The sequence below is a fragment of the Rana temporaria genome, chromosome 8 (genome assembly GCF_905171775.1).
Source record: "Rana temporaria chromosome 8, aRanTem1.1, whole genome shotgun sequence".
In the NCBI taxonomy this organism is placed as follows: Eukaryota; Metazoa; Chordata; class Amphibia; order Anura; family Ranidae; genus Rana; species Rana temporaria.
The window spans coordinates 183,275,006-183,292,373 of record NC_053496.1 but is presented as its reverse complement, the minus strand read 5'-3'; the positions used below and the strand labels follow the sequence as shown (position 1 = coordinate 183,292,373).

Here is a 17,368-nt window from a genome sequence, read left to right as displayed (position 1 = left end):
CATCCCGCATGTACGAAAATAAAACGGTAACCAAAATACGAAACGATCGGAATACGAAAAAATTGCGTCGTACGAAAAACGAACGGGAACGAACAGGAAAACGGGCGTCTTACGAAAAACGAACGGGAACGAACCTACGGAACGATACGAAACAGAACAAAAAAAAACGAAAAAAAATTCTGTGCACATGTCTACCACATGCCCTGTCACTCTGACTGCTAAACAAACAAGTCTTAAGATCACTTTTTCAGTGTAGACAGATATTCAGAAAGTTTCATCTGTGCCAATATAAATATACATAAATATACTGTATATAGATCTAAATGGATTCTTCCCAATAAATATCCACTGAAAAATTGATAAAGTAACTTTTGCATGATTAATTTGTATAACTGTGGCTTATCTCACTGCATAACTTTAGCTTCAACTGACCTTACTTTTTAACATCCAGTTGTCACTCAGACAAAAGCTTAATCAAAGCCTTGAGTTGACACCTCATGTTTAAAAATAACACCTTTAGCAAATGGTGTAAAACCCACGTGTTTTTTTTTTTAAACAATTACTTTTAGTTAGTAATGCCTTTCTAAATATTTTTCCATCCATGAAACTTTATTTCAGATTTCTGAAAAAAGTTTAAACACTAACGTGTTCATATCCATAGAGTTGAAAAACTCTTGTCATGACTGACCATCTGCTTCGTAACTCTACCTCCATTTCTCTGTTAATGACACACTCCCAGAAAAAGATCTGTCACTGTCAGTCTTAGCTACCATTCACTATACAATTTGTCTAACCAATCTCATCTTATCGTTTTTACAATTTTTAACCTTTTTGAAAAATTTCAAAACATATTTGGTTTGTACATCTGCTAAAAATGAGGAAATCCTAACTTACTACGCTCATCATGTGTTCTTATACAAGTTTAACAGCTAACTAAGCACAATTGGCCCGTTTCCAAAGAAGGTTGCGATGATCGTTCACACCCACTTAGGTATTTTTAAGTAACATCTCCAACCTCTTTCTTAAAGCAAGTCTTCAAGAATAGATGTGGCCTACAACAGATGTAACTGACCTTGTTTGCCCTCAAAGCTACCATGTCTAAACCAAAATGATTCAGAGACCTTTATAACATAATATCAATACATTTAAAATCTAACATATACAGGCGGTCCCAAGAAAGACAGGGACTGTAGGTTTGTTTGTAATTTGGAACAGGTACATGTTGTAAGTGTAGCTCCAGCCAAAAAATCTATTTTTAAGCTTTTTGGATATCCTAGGGAAGGGTTATCATCGCCCCTGTAACATTTGTTTCGATGTCTGTGCCCCTGTTCAGAAGATTTCCCCTCACTTTCTGGCCCAATGACAATTGGATTTTGAAAATTTAGGGGTTTTAGGGAAACAAGGATTGGTGATGAAGCATCAGTGGAGACACTTTTTCCCCTATTTAACTTTTACTGGAGAGAATTTCCTTTCCTAGGGGTAAATTTCCTCTCACTTCCTGTTGTCTCCCTCCGTTTGTAAGTAGGAGTAGTTTGTAAGTTGGATGTTTGAAAGTAGGGGCCTGCCCTATATACTCTGCAGAAATTTGGACCTTAAGTGTTGGTGATGCCACAACACTGTACGCCCTCAGGCCCCGTACACACGTCCGAGGAACTCGATGGGCAAAACACATCGTTTTGCTCGTCGAGTTCATTGTGAAGCCGCCGAGGATCTCGGCGAGCCAAGTTTCCTCATTGACTAACGAGGAAATAGAGAACATGTTCTCTATTTGGCCCGACGAGATCATCGTCGGCTTCCTCGGCGAAAAGTGTACACACGACCGAGTTTCTCGGCAGAATACAGCTCCGATCGAGTTTCTGGCTGAATTCTGTCGAGAAACTCGGTCGTGTGTACGGGGCCTGACAGTTACTCTTGGTGGGTGCAGGAATGGGCCCTGCTGTGAAATATTAGGTCAAGAATTTTAATTACAAGCCCCTGTTGAACAGAACAGAAGCTGAAAAATTGGGCCACAACACTGCAACCCCTCACAGATACTCTAGTTGGAGCGCAGCAATGAGCCCTGCTGCAAAGTATTACAGCAAAAATTGTCATTTTAAATCATTCACAAAGTGGTAAGTAATTTATTATAACTATCACCCTATCAATATTTGACTCTTCACACTCGACACCCTTAGCACACCCATTGCCTCTTCTTTCCTTTTCCCCCTTCCCTCTCTCCCATCTACACCTACCCACACACACTCACTACCCCTAGCACCTTCATTGCCCTTTCCTTCCCCCCTCCTTTTCTTTCTTTTCCTCTTCACACTTTTCTCCTCCTTATCAGACACCCCCCCTTTTCCCCTTCCCTCTATTCGTATGTCACACCCACCTCTATTCCTTTTTCCTTCTCTGGTAGCTGATGATCCAAGACTGATCCATTTTTATGAAGGTGAGCCGATGGACCGAGTCGGTGGACAGGCGCACCCTGTGATCGGTTACAAAGCCTTCAGCAGCACTGAATGTGCGTTCCAAAAGAACGCTGGATGCAGGACAAGCCAGTAGCTCAATTGCGTACTGTGCAAACTCTGGCCAGTGATCCATCCTCAAGACCCAGTAAGCCAGAGGATTTTCGGTGGGAAAGGTGTCCAAGTCTGATCTTGCCCCTAGGTATTCCCGCATCTAGCTGATGATGGTGGGGGATGGTGAGACCTTCCTGTGTGGAATCCCGGGAATACAGAGGACGGGGACATCTCTCTGGTGGGTTTCTGTTACCCAATTGCTCCATCGTGATGTCCTTGTGTCCTTCAGAAAGCTGCTTCATCACACCATACTCCTCATCCTCCTCTTTTTACTCTTATTTAACAACAATATTATCATCCCCGATGTTTCCACTCTGAATATATAAACATGTTTGTGTATAAATCCGATCAGTGATTGTTACCCATCTACCTGATCATGGTGAGGGATGGTGTAAATTAATATCTGAGACTTGGATCAATATGGAAACAATTGTTTTCAGGACATTCTTTCTACAAATGACATTTTCCCTCTTTCTTCCTATTTGAATCTTCTAAAATAAAGACATACATATTCCAATCCCCCCCATCCCCCATTAGTAATAAAAGTTATATATTCCATTAATATATATTTATGAGGTGAGAAGGTGATTGGTGGGAAAGGTGACAAACCAAGGGTGACCAGACATCCCCAGTTTCAGGGGACAGTCCCCTGATTGAGGACACTGTCTCCGGACCAAGTCTGTCCCTGGTTTTGTCCCCAGATTGGATTTATTAGGGGCAGGGGCAATTTCAAAGACAGTCAGTGCAGAATTAAAATAAAAAAAATTGAATTACACACCCCGCTGCGCCGTGCCTACTAGCATAGGGGGGTTGTATTCCTCCCATTATCTGTGCCCCTTTCTGATTATCACGTGCTGGTCGGAGCGGAGGGAATATTTCTTTCGTTTCGGGCGCATGCCCATTCAGCATTCCCTCGCATGTTATTCTGCCTTGGCTCAAACCCTGGCCAGCCACCTGCCTATCTCCTTGCCTTCCCTGGCGGAGTGATCTTCCTCTGCTCCCCATCCAGTAGAAGCGGGGCCCGAAGAGTAATGCCGCGTACACACGATCATTTTTCGGCATGAAAAAACGTTGTTTTAAAAAAATGTAATTTAAAATGATCGTGTGTTGGATTTACATAATTTTTTGGGTTCTGAAACATGCTGCATTTTTTAACGACGTTTTAAACTATTGTTTTTCGGGTTGTAAAAAATGGTCGTGTGTGGGCTAAAACGACGTGAAAACCCTGCGCTTGCTCAGAAGCAAGTTATGAGACGGGAGTGCTCGTTCTGGTAAAACTATCGTTCATAATGGAGTAAGCACATTCATCACGCTGTAACAGACAGAAAAGCACGAATCGTCTGTTACTAACACGGAATCAGCTAAAGCAGCCCCAAGGGTGGCGTCATCCGCATGAAACTTCCCCTTTATAGTGCCGTCGTACGTGTTGTACGCGCTTTGCTAGAGCATTTGTTAAAAACGATGGTGTGTGGGCAACGTCGTTTTAATTATGAAGTTGGGAAAACTTAGTTTTTTCTACATGCCGAAAAACTTAGTTTTTTTTAAAGCCGAAAAATGATCGTGTGTAGGCGGCATTAGACTTGTGAGGCGGGCGGCGACGGGCAGAAAGTGCTGATTGTTGCCATTGCTAGTAAAGAAAAAATATGTCTCCCCGGATTTCATTTTAAAAATCTGGTCACCTTACTGTAACTGGGTGTAAAAATTGCCCTTTGTAGGCCATGTATGGTCAGAATGGTCATTGTCTTGTCTATTTATTGTCAGTGCTGTTTGTTTAGAGGAACATATTACTAGAATTTATCTCCAATATGAAGAGAATGTTCCGGCCCCATAGGTGAGGAAATGTTCTGACACTGAAGGGGTTAATCTAGGTTTCCACACTATATATATGTGTGTATCATCGTCTGCTGGAGATAAAATACATCACAGTGACTATGGAGGAAAAGGACAGACATGATGGGGGTTACTGGGTGTATATGTAAAATAAGATCTTATTACCTCCTTTTCTGCCATTTCCAGCAATGTCTCCTCTCTACGTCCTCCGAAATCACCTCTAACACGGAACTTCCTGTCTGTTCCTGACATCACTTCCTGTCTGTTCCTGACATCACTTCCTGTCTGTTCCTGATATCACTTCCTGTCTAGGTAGAAGTGGGATCACCACCTTGTGGAGCTCAGAGAAAATGCAGTGTCTTGAAGTATAAACATGGCCTTGTGCTGTGTGTGTACTGTATATCCCTATAGATGGAGTCACCTTCACTCCCAACAAGGTGGAAAGAAATATATATAATATTCTTAGATTGTAAGCTCTAACAAGCAGGGCTCTCCGATTCCACCTCTGTTGAATTGTATTGTAACTGTAATGTCTGCCCTCATGTTGTAAAGCGCGGTGTAAACTGTCCGCGCTATACAAATCCTGTATAATAATAATAATAATATCTTATTAACCCCTCTGCTGCCAGGTCCAACAATGTCATCACTCTTCTTTCTCCCAAGTCACCTCTCACCTGGAACTTCCTTTCTGTCCTCCATAGAGACTTCCTTTTTGGGTATAAGTGAGAAGCTCACCACTTTGTGGGGCTCAGAGGCAGGAGCACCAGGCCGGAGCCAAAGTGGGAAGTGGCACAATGTTCGTTCGATTACGTCAAAGGATGCACCAGACTTGGTTGAGTGGCTCACCACCACCACCACCACCATATACCCTCCGCTTGATCCATCAGAAGACATTTCCGATGCGCAGCCATTCTTGGCATTGGATCAGAAAGAGGAGGTAGCATCAGCCGGCACTCAGCAGTCTGACGACAGTACTCAGATCAGCCCAAGGAGGTTGGTGCCCGCTGTTGCTGCCTACTCCGTGATCTCTACTGTCAGTGATGGGGAAGGTGACGTCGATGATGACTTGTCTACAGACGTCACGTGGGTGCCCACAAGAGAGGAAGAGGAGGGGAGTTCAGAGGGAGAGATGGACCAGCAGATAGGGAGGAGAAGCAGGCCAAACTTACATTGCACAGGAGGGACAAACCAGACTCCTAATGTATCAGGAGCGAGCCATCAACCATGTACGGTCAGATCTGGCGCTTTCAGGACGCCAGCCCATGGCTCCGCAGTGTGGGCTTTTTTTTAACGTGTCTGCTGCAGACAATAGTGTTGCCATCTGCAGCCTTTGCAGTCAACACATAAGTCGCGGTAAGCCCAACACTCACCTAGGGACGACCGCCTTAAGAAGGCACCTGGCCTCCCATCACAAGCCCAGTGGGAGCAACGCCATCAGAACCCACAAAGCCACACTCCAGGCTCTCACCGTCCATCCTCTTCTCCTTCTCCTTCTCCTTCCCCTCTATGCTCACAATTGTCCTCCACTCCACCTTCCATCATGCCTTCCTCACGTTTTATGTTCGATCGCAAAAAAAAGATGACGCCGGATAACCCTCTTGCCCAACGGTTGACCGCTGGCTTGTCGGAACTGATAGCCCGCCAACTACTGTGATATAAACTGGTGGAGTCGGAGGCCTTTCGAAAATTTGTGGCCATTGGAACACCACAATGGAAGGTCCCAGGAAGAATTTTTTTTCACATAAGGGCATCCAAGAGCTATGTCCATGTTCAGCGGCAAGTGAATGTATCTCTGGCACACAGTGTCGGTGCCAAGATACATCTGACCACAGACACGTGGTCTAGCAAACACGGGCAGGGAAGGTATATAACTTTCACTGCCCACTGGGTGAACCTTTTGACGGCCGTCAAGCATGTAACCCGTGGCACCCATGTAGATTTGGTTTTACCGCAATGGATTAAATGCAAGCCTGCCTCTTCTTCTCCTCCTCTATCCTCCCTCTCCTCCTCGCCTGACTCCTCATTTTCCGATGCTACCGTCTCTTCCGCTGCGCCGCCCAAGATCCCCAGAACCTATTTGACATGCCAGGTGAGACGTTGCCATGCTGTGCTGCATCTGTTGTGCCTGGAAGACAAGAGCCACACTGGTCCTGCCCTCCTTTCAGCTTTGCGTTCACAGGCAGATCAGTGGCTAACACCGCTCAATTTGACAGTTGGTAAAGTGGTGTGCGACAACGGTGCCAATCTGCTGAGCGTGCTGAAACAGGGCAAAATTACACACGTGCCATGCATGGCACACGTCCTGAACTTGGTCGTGCAGCGATTCGTTGCCAAATACCCTGGGCTCCAGGACGTTTTGTGGCAGGCCAGGAAATTCTCGGCCCATTTCAGAAGATCTTACACGCCCATGGCTCGCCTTGCTGACATTCAGCGGCGACACAACCTGCCCGTCAGACGTCTTATTTGTGACTGCCCGACGCGATGGAACTCAACATTGTATATGCTTGATAGGTTGCTCCAGCAGAAACATGCAGTTAACGACTACCTGTACGAACTCTGCGGCAGGACAGGTTCTGAGGAGCTTGGTTTTTTTTGCACCGCGCCAGGGGCTGCTCATGCAGACTTCTGCGGCCATTTAATGAGATCACCAAACTGGTCAGTCGCAGCCAGAACGCCATCAGTGACATCGTACCTTACGCCTTCTTTCTGGAGCGTGCATTGCGTCGTGTCATTGATCAAGCAGTCGAGGAGCAGGAAGATGAGGAAGTCGCAATGCTGGATAAATTCCCAGGGGGGCTACTCCACCTGAGACAAGTCAACAACGGGAGTCTGAAGAGGAGTCAGAGGAGGATGGTGCCGGGGCAGATGAGGAGGAGCAAGAAGAGCATGCTTTAAACCTTTCTGGGATCCCTTGTGTTGTCCGTGGATGGAGGGAGGAGAACGAGGACGACATTATCCTGGATGATGAGCAGGAGCCAGGCCGGTACAGCGCTTCCAGTTTTAATGCAAATGGGGGCCTTCATGCTCCTGTGTTTTAAGAGGGACCCCTGTATAAAAAGCATAAAGGGTAAGGACCAGTACTGGGTGGCAACGTACTTAGACCCCCGGTACAAACAAAACATGGCGGAAATGTTACCACCATCACAGAGGGCTATCAGAATGCAGCACTTCCAGGCCTTGCTTCTAGAAATGCTGCATTCTGCGTTTGCGTCCGCTGGCAGAGGAATTTCCACTCACAGAGAAACAGTTTTGGGTACCAATCCAACAGCGCCTGCAAGAAAAGGGCGGTTTGAAGAGGTCTTAGTCACTAATGATATGAGATTATTCTTTTAGCCGACCCATCAACAGCTGTCCTCCGGATCCAGCATCAGGGAACGCCTAGACCGACAGGTGTCCGACTACATCGGGTTAACGGCCGATGTGGACGCACTGAGAAGTGATGAACCCCTGGACTACTGGGTGGGCAGGCTTGACCTCTGGCCAGAGCTTGCACAATTTGCAATGGAACTGTTGGCTTGCCCCTCATTCAGTGTCCTGTCCGAAAGGACGTTCAGCACAGCAGGGGGGGGGGGGGGTCGTGACCTATAAGCGCACTCGCCTAGCTCACAACAGTGTTGACTACCTCACATTTATAAAAATGAATGAAGCATGGATCTCGGAGGAATTCAACACATGTGACCAGTAGACCATGTTTCATTCAAATTCTGGTGAACGCCTGTGGGCTAATTTTTTGGGCCTGTACTGGCCGACACTATTCTGTATCCGGTGAATGCCTAATGTACCACCAGCCACAGAATAAAAAGTTGTTTGCTGTCCGGTGAACGCCTGTGGCCATGCGCTCATTTTTGGGGCCTGTAATGGCCGACACTTACTTCTGTATCGGGTGAATGCCTAATGTACCACCAGCCACAGAATAAAAAGTTGTTTGCTGTCAGGTAAACGCCTGTGGGCTAATTTTTTGGGCCTGTAATGGCCGACACTTACTTCTGTATCCGTTGAATGCCTAATGTACCACCAGCCACAGAATACAAAGTTGTTTGCTGTCCGGTGAACGCCTGTGGCCGTGGGCTAAATTTTGGGGCCTGTAATGGCCGACACTTACTTCTTTATCCGGTGAATGCCTAATGTACCACCAGCCACAGAATAAAAAGTTGTTTGCTGTCCGGTGAACGCCTGTGGCCGTGGGATAATTTTTGGGGCCTGTAATGGCCGACACTTACTTCTGTATCGGTTGAATGCCTAATGTACCACCAGCCACAGAATACAAAGTTGTTTGCTGTCCGGTAAACGCCTGTGGCCGTGGGATAATTTTTGGGGCCTGAAATGGCCGACACTTACTTCTGTATCCGGTGAATGGCTCAATGTACCACCAGCCACAGAATACAAAGTTGTTTGCTGTCCGGTGAACGCCTGTGGCCGTGGGCTAATTTTTGGGGCCTGTAATGGCCGACGCTTACTTCTGTATCCGTTGAATGCCTAATGTACCACCAGCCACAGAATACAAAGTTGTTTGCTGTCAGGTGAACGCCTGTGGCCGTGGGCTAATTTTTGGGGCCTGTAATGGCCAACACTTACTTCTGTATCCGGTGAATAGCTTAATGTACTTCCAGCCACAGAATACAAAGTTGTTTGCTGTCAGGTGAACGCCTGTGGCCGTGGGCTAAATTTTGGTGCCTGTAATGGCCGACACTTACTTCTTTATCCGGTGAATGCCTAATGTACCACCAGCCACAGAATACAAAGTTGTTTGCTGTCAGGTGAACGCCTGTGGGCTAATTTTTGGGGCTTGTAATGGCCGGCACTTACTTAGGTATCCGGTTTTTCACTTAATACTTCTGGTAGGTCAGTGTCCATGTTGTGGGACTATTTGTGCACAGCTAGTAAGTATTTTGTGGCTGAAAATATAACCTAAAGGTTTTTAATATTCGCCTGCCATTAAAGTCAATGGGGCCTGCCGCAAACTTGCGGTTCGCAGACATTTGCGATCGTTCGCGGTTAGCGTTTGCGAACCGTCCCGTCGGATGTTCGTCCATCACTAGTAGTAATGTGATCATTTCTTTGCCGATTTGCCAAGTGTATACTCCAGTTAGGCAGTGTTTGTTTGCCCTTTTTCAATATGCTGTCTCTCTCTCACCAAGGATAAGGTCATCAAGAAGAGCAGAGGATGGCAAGAGTTATTTTTTTATTATTTTGGGCCAGTCCTTTGATAATAAATAAAAAAATCAGGAGACATCAATCGCCATTTACCACCAAATGAAAGCCCAATTTGTCCTGAAACAAACGCGGTATAATCCACCTGGAGGCACAAAGTAGTTGTGATGATATGTACGGTTTTACTAACACATGTCAAAGTTGTAGAATTGTGCTTCGGCATTAACATTTGTTTTACCCTTAGGAGTGAAGGAGTTCACACAGTGATTTCCTATGACTGTCAGCCCCATCTAGTGGCCATAATGAGGTATCTATCTACTAAATACGACCAGAATATGTCATAGTACGGCGAATGCGTGTCACACTTGGTCAACAATTTATTTAAACTAGACCTGTAAATGTTTATTACATAGAGATAGTCTGGTTGAAAAAAAGACACAAGTCCATCTAGTTCAATCAATAGAAAAAAAAATTTACACCACAAAATGTACCAATGAGAGGTAATGACTCCATTTTTATTTTTCTCCTGCTATCAATGGACAACACGGTACAACACTTCATCCATGTCTTTGGTGATCTCTGATCTCCTTATCAACTGTTTCTTACATGATGAAGATCAGCCATGGAGTATATCTGAGGTGTATATCAGGGTGTGCTTCTTCCCCACATGTCCAGCAACATTCATATACATTTCCCACACTCACTAATACACCCCGAGGGTTGTGTGGGACCCCTGATGTACAGGAAGACAGGACTTCAGGTTGATTTTTCTTTATTGTTTTCCAATATTTAACAGCACATATTTACTTAAAAGTGATCTAGGTTATCAAATACAAATATATAAGTATATAAACACATACATAGGTTGTGTACATATAGTGAATTTGCATTTACAAGCCCTCTTTCCCTCCCACCCTCCCCCGCCCCCTTCCCTTCCTCCCCCCCATAAAAAATATTGTGCCTAATTTTATATTGCCACAAGAAGGAGCAAGTGCCTTAATCTAAGCTATCCTTGATACATCAGATATAAAGAGAAGGGAGCAAAAGTGAAAAAGAAGAGAAAAGAAAAACACAGCCGAGCCTTGAGAAAATCCGGTCCTCGATGTCATTAGCTACTTTTTGTAGGGAACATTTTTGATTTCTAGGATGGTGAGGGTTCCAGGCCTCATGAAACAGGCGATCTCTACAAAGGGAATCCCATTTCCCTCAACCAGGGCGCCCACACCCTTTCGAATTTTTTTATAATTCCCTTGCTTGATAAAAAACCACCCTCTGACTCCAGATCAAGGTATTAACAGTTTCAGCCCAGTTCTCAGCTGATGGAGGGGCATGCGCTTGCCATCTCTGTGCTATTAACTTACGTGCCTGGAATAGGCACCTCAGCACACCTTCCAGGGCTCCTGGTGGAACTCTATGGTCCTCCATACACCCTGAGGCCTCGTACAGACGAGCGGACATGTCCGATGGGATCATTTGGTCCGATGGCTGTACACACCATCAGACCAAATTCCCCGCGGACAGATTACGCGGTGACGTGCGCGAACCCGGAAGTTTAATGCTTCCACGCATGCGTCGAATCACTTCGACGCCATGCGCGGGTTCTCGGGCCAGCGGACATGTCCAATGAGTCGTACTGACCGTCGGACATGTCTGACGGACAGGCTTCCAGCGGACATGTTTCTTAGCATGCAAAGAAACATTTGTCCGCTGGAAACCTGTCCGCTAGGCCGGAAAACTGTCCGGTCGGCCCTACACACGGTCGGACATGTCCGACATGTTCGGTCATGTGTACGAGGCCTAAGAGGCAAGTTTTAGCCTCTGGCTCTAAGGAGGTCTTAAAGATTTTATTGATCCCATTTATAACTTCTATCCAATACCTAAAGAGCTTAGGGCATCTCCAGAACATGTGAATAAGATCCCCTGTTGCCTTGCATCTGGGGCATTCATCCTTCTGGTTCAAGTCCAGTTCAAATTTTTCTTTAGGAGTATAGTAAACGCGATGCAGTAGAAATAAGTGGGACAGTCTCTGCGCTGGGGCAATAGACACCAGAGTCCCTCTATGTAAAATCTTACTCCACTACTCGGCTGAGGGCCAAGCATTGAAGGAGCTCTCGGCTGATGTGTACCTGTGGCCATGTACCCTCCCACCCCAAACCAACCGCAGACCGGTGAGTAGGTTTGTATACAAGAATTCCTTCCCCCCCCCCCTTCTGGGGGTATCTGCAAATAGAGGGATCAACCCTACAACCCCCCCCCCTCTCTATCCTTGACCGCCTTTTCCTCTTCTTTCTCTCTCTCTTCCTCGCTACACTTCCGCTCTGTCCTTCTAACCTTGAGTATTTCACATAACCCCCGTCTGGGGGCCATTCTGGATAAAAAGAGAAAATGGTGGGGTCCGGGCATATTGCTACAACAACTACCACAGGATGGGGCCCCCCCCCCCCTTTTGAGAGCCGCCGTGGGTTTTTTATACGCGGCGGCCTTCGGGCATACCTCGGTGATGCATACGTCACTTGGCGCTGGCGGTCCGCGGGGGGTGCTCGAAAGGAGGGTAGCGATGGCTTTAGTACGTTGTGTTCTGCTGTTGTGTAATTTATCCATTGCGTGTACTATTATGTTTTATTGTTGTCGGCCCACGTGGCCTTGTCCCTGTTTTACAAATAAAAAAAAATTCTTACTCCACTGCTCCGAGGTTACTAACCCAAGATCTTTTTCCCATTTTACTCGGCTCTTAGAAACGCCAGTTTGATTTATGACTCTAGCCCCCAGTTTGTCATATAGCTCTGAGATTAAGCCTTTCGCAATATTAGTTTGGATTATTTTGAGAAGAACGGGAATCTGAGTCCTAACTATCTTGGATGGCATGCCTAATCTGTAAATATTTATAAAACGTTTTATTTGGTATGTTAAATTTGTGTCTCAAATCCGAAAATGTTTTCATGAGGTTGCCCTCATAGGCCCGGATTCAGATACAAGATACGACGGCGTATCTCCTGATACGCCGTCGTATCTCTGAGTTCCGTCCGTCGTATCTATGCGCCTGATTCAGAGAATCAGTTTCGCATAGATAGCCCTAAGATCCGACTGGTGTAAGTGTCTTACACCGTCGTATCTTAGGCTGCATAATCACGCTGGCCGCTAGGTGCTGCTTCCGTATAGTTGCGCGAGGAATATGCAAATTAGGTAGTTACACCGATTCAGAAACGTACGTCCGGCCGGCGCATTTTTTTACGTCGTTTACGTTAGGCTTTTTTTGGCGTATAGTTACCCCTGCTATATGAGGCGTAGCTAATGTTAGGTATGGCCGTCGTTCCCGCGTCGAGTTTTGAAAATTTTACGTCGTTTGCGTAAGTCGTTCGCGAATAGGGCTGGACGTAATTTAAGTTCACGTCGAAAGCAATGACGTTTTGCGGCGGATTTTCGAGCATGCGCACTGGTATTTTTTCACGAACGGCGCATGCGCCGTTCACAAAAAACGAAAAATACGCGGGGTCAAGTCAAATTAAAACACGCCCCCAACATCCCCATTTGAATTAGGCGGTGTAACAGAATGACCCGGGACAAACAGAGACGTTGTAAGGATGAGGGGTACTCCTGTACCGGCGTCACCAAGGAGTCTTATGTCTAGGGTCACCTTATGTCCGATAGGGCCATAGGGTGACTGAGAAATTATATCCTAAATTACAGGACAGGGGACATCACTGATAGTTCATATTGCAGGATCTTGAGATATTGCAAGTTGTTGGTTAATTGTGACCCAACCAGTCAATAGTGACTAATTTCTATGATTATCCCTGGCTAGTGACATGCTAATTGAGTCTGCTTCTGAAAGACCTCTCATTGTGTGATGCTGCTTTGTGTGAATTCTATTGATATAAGATGTGTAATGGAACTTGCCAAGCTGTATGCGGAGACAGAATGTCTGTCTAGGGATGTGGATTGAGAAGAGATCATTGTGTGATGGTGTTTTGTTTGAGTTCTGTTAATGAAGGAATGTGCAGTGATTAGGTCATGATAATTATAGCCTGGCGCCGAGATGTCTAAAATGTTTAGTAATTAGCTCAAAGAATGTGATTGAAGCCCCCCAAGGTGTGATATGTGGGTGGGGAGTTAATTGTTCATGTGCCTTGAAAACTGTATAAAAGCTGAGAGTGAACCATTAAAGTTGTCTTCATTTTGGAACAAGTACAGAGCTGCGTGTCTCGTCTTGATTCTGGGGAAATGGGATGGATCGGGTCCTGTTGGTTGGAGTGTCAATAAGCTGTCTTGGATGTGATGGAAGGTCGTAAACGGTGGTGACCGTTACAGGCGGGCTTACACCACCACACATACGTTACGCCGCCGTAACTAAGGGCGCATGTTCTTTCTGCATACGGAACTTGCGCCCAAAGTTAGGGTGGCGTAACGTATCGAAGATAGGTTACGCCAGCAGAAAGATCCGCTGATGTTTCTGAATGTGGCCCATAGAGTTGGAATAGCCGTGTAATTCCCTGTCTCTCCCAAGCTTTAGATTTTTCTATACCCTTGACTTCTGTTAAGTCCTTGTTGTTCCAGAGGGGGGGCAAACTCAGTTATCCCAGCAGAGCCTTCGTTGTCTGCCACACTTTGTTAAATAGCTTTATAGTCGGGCATTTGTGAGCAAATGAGTTTGCCTCCAGGGCTTCCACTAATATTTTATGTGGGGCCCCTGATAACATCAGTCCGAAACTATAATTTCCTAAGCTTTGGTTGCCACAGCCCACTATATGTTGTAGCTGAGACGCCAAAAAATATATTCTCGGGTGTGGGACCGCCATCCCCTCCCCTCCTTTACTGGGAGTTGCATAGTCTGCAAACTGATTCTGGCCTGTCCTCCTTTCCACAATAACTCCCTGAATAATGTTTCCATTCTTTTAAACCATATTTGGTTTACCCAAATCGGGGAGTTGTGGAGTGCGTATAATATCTGGGGGAGCCAGATCATTTTTATCAGGTTGCATCTCCCAGCTACAGAACGAGGGAGGCGGTCCCAGGTATCCTTTTTATTGTTTCAGTTTTATTAGTAGCGGAGCTATGTTTTTACTAGTGTACTCCTTAACATCGCGAGTAATCCAGACCCCGAAGACAGGACTTCAGTGAGGAACATTTCCCTCACTCAGTACAGGAATGCGGCTTCTCCCCTGTGTGAGATCTTTGATGTCTGTAAAGATGGGTCTTCTGTGAAAAACATTTTCCGCACTCAGGACAGGAATACTGCTTCTCACCCGTGTGCGACATCTGATGTTTGTAAAGATTGGGCTTCTGTGAAAAACATTTCCCGCACTCAGGACAGGAATGCGGCTTCTCACCCGTATGTGACCTCTGATGTATGAGAAGAATCGACTTTGTTGAAAAACATTTCTCGCACTCAGAACAGGAATAAGGTTTTTCACCCGTGTGCGATTTCTGATGATAGGAAAGACTGGACTTATTTGAAAAACGTTTCCCGCACTCAGGACAGGAATACGGCTTCTCACCTGTGTGCAACCTCTGATGTCCGAGAAGTGACTTTGCTGAAAATTTTTTCCCGCACTCAGAACATGAATACGTCTTCTCACCCGTGTGAGACCTCAGATGTGAGTCAAGATTCGACTTAACTGAAAAACATTTCCCGCACTCAGAACAGGAATACGGCTTCTCATCCGAGTGCAACCTCTGATGTCTGAGAAGATTCGACTTACCAGAAAAACACTTCCCGCACTCAGAACAGGAATGTGGCTTCTCACCCGTGTGAAATCTCTGATGTGAGACAAGTTCTGATTTCTGTACAAAACATTTTCCGCACTCAGGACACGAATACGGCTTCTCACCCGTGTGCAACCTCTGATGTGTATCAAGATGCGACTTCTCTGAAAAACATTTCCCACACTCAGGACAGGAATACGGCTTCTCACCCGTGTGCGACATCTGATGTCTCTCAAGATGCGACTTACATGAAAAACATTTCCCACACTCAGGACAGGAATACGGCTTCTCACCCGTGTGCGACCTCTGATGTCTGAGAAGATTCGACTGACCAGAAAAACATTTCCCGCACTCAGAACAGGAATACGGCTTCTCACCCGTGTGAGATCTCTGATGTGAGACAAGTTCTGATTTCTGTACAAAACATTTCCCGCACTCAGAACAGGAATGTCGCTTCTCACCTGTATGAATTTGTTTATGCATATTAAGACCAGACTTAGAACTGAAACACTTCTCACACTCAGTACAAGAAAACCTCTTATCTGTTGGAAGGACGGCACCACCCCTCACAGTCTGAGGTTCCTCAGGAGAAGAAGAATACGATGGTCCGGCACCGTCCCGCACACTCTGAGGTTCCTCAGGATAAGAAGAATACGATGGTCCGGCACCGTCCGGCACAGTCTGAGGTTCCTCGGGATAAGAGGAATACGATGGTCCGGCACCGTCCCTCACAGTCTGAGGTTCCTCAGGATAAGAGGAATACGATGGTCCGGCACCGTCCCTCACAGTCTGAGGTTCCTCAGGATAAGAGGAATACGATGGTCCGGCACCGTCCCGCACAGTCTGAGGTTCCTCAGGATAAGAGGAATACGATGGTCCATCTACACTGTGAGGTGCCGGATGGACATTTGAGGTAGTCGGGTTTTCTCCTGGACTATACTGTGTGATGTCCTCATCTTCTACTTTACAGTCTGGAGTCAAAGTGAGACAATCCTCTGAGGTTTTCCTAATCTCCCGTCCATCTACTAAAATAGAAATACAAAGATTATTACTAGACATGAGCTGATTGGTTCCCCTAAACCAGGACTCCGCCCACATGAGGCAGCTTTGTCTCTGAGGATCTTACAATTCCCCCCTTAAGGTAACTAGTAAATGGGTCCTCTGATCTCCTACCTTGGAAAGTCCATGTATAGAAGAAATAACATTCAGTGAACCATCCAACATAAGGTATTTTTCATGAATAACAGCAGGGCTGAGCCCCACCAGAGGTCAGAGAGTGAGGATGGGGGGGGGGGGGGGGGGGGAGAAAAACCAAGATGAAGACTGGACTGATTCTGAAGACCACCATCATTGGGTTACTGACTCCTCCCTCATTATCACTTTCTGTTTAAGGCTCCAAAATTGGAGAATGTTATCGCATTATTATCAACATGTAAAAGTCTGTGCTCCAATCACATCATCAGATATAAAATGTCCACCTGGTAGAAAATTGGTGTAACAAAAGAGAAAACATATTATGTGTATATATATATATATATATATATATATATATATATATATATATATATAGTAGAGGGAAGAGAGAAGAAGTCAGGACTATGTAATGTACAACATATTGTATAAGATACAACAGATAGGACTATATAGTATCAGAATTATGTAATGTACAACATAAAGTATATAGTGCAGGGGTCAGGAGTATGTAATGTACAATATACATTATATAGTGAAGGGTCAGGACTCATGATATTGGTGTTCAGTAATCAGTGGTGGATTAAATGATTACTGGAGACAAGTTGCAGAGATCCCACACCGCTGCCTCCCATCTCCTGAGACTGCACTCAGTGACTTGGGTCTGAGACTATACAGACATATCCCTCCACCCGGGAACAGCAAGGAAAGAAAACACAGCAAGTGACCCCAGAAGAATTGCAAAGATAGAGATCCTGCTTTACCCTGGCATGGGGCAGAAGACCCAAGACACATGCCACTGGTGCCTAGGGTGAGCAATGCCTATAGTGAGAGTCAACATTTTGCTGAAGCCCAGAATCTCCATAAATCCAGTCTAGAGACATAAATTGTGTCTGCAGCACAGAGAAGGAAGATTATCCGAGAGAAATACA

At 45.7% G+C, this 17,368-nt stretch overlaps 1 pseudogene; it reads right to left on the bottom strand.

Annotated features, from left to right (window-relative positions):
- Positions 1-15,800, bottom strand: part of LOC120910596 — a 38,227-nt pseudogene extending 22,427 nt beyond the window's left edge.
- Between the last annotated feature and the right edge of the window lie 1,568 nt (positions 15,801-17,368).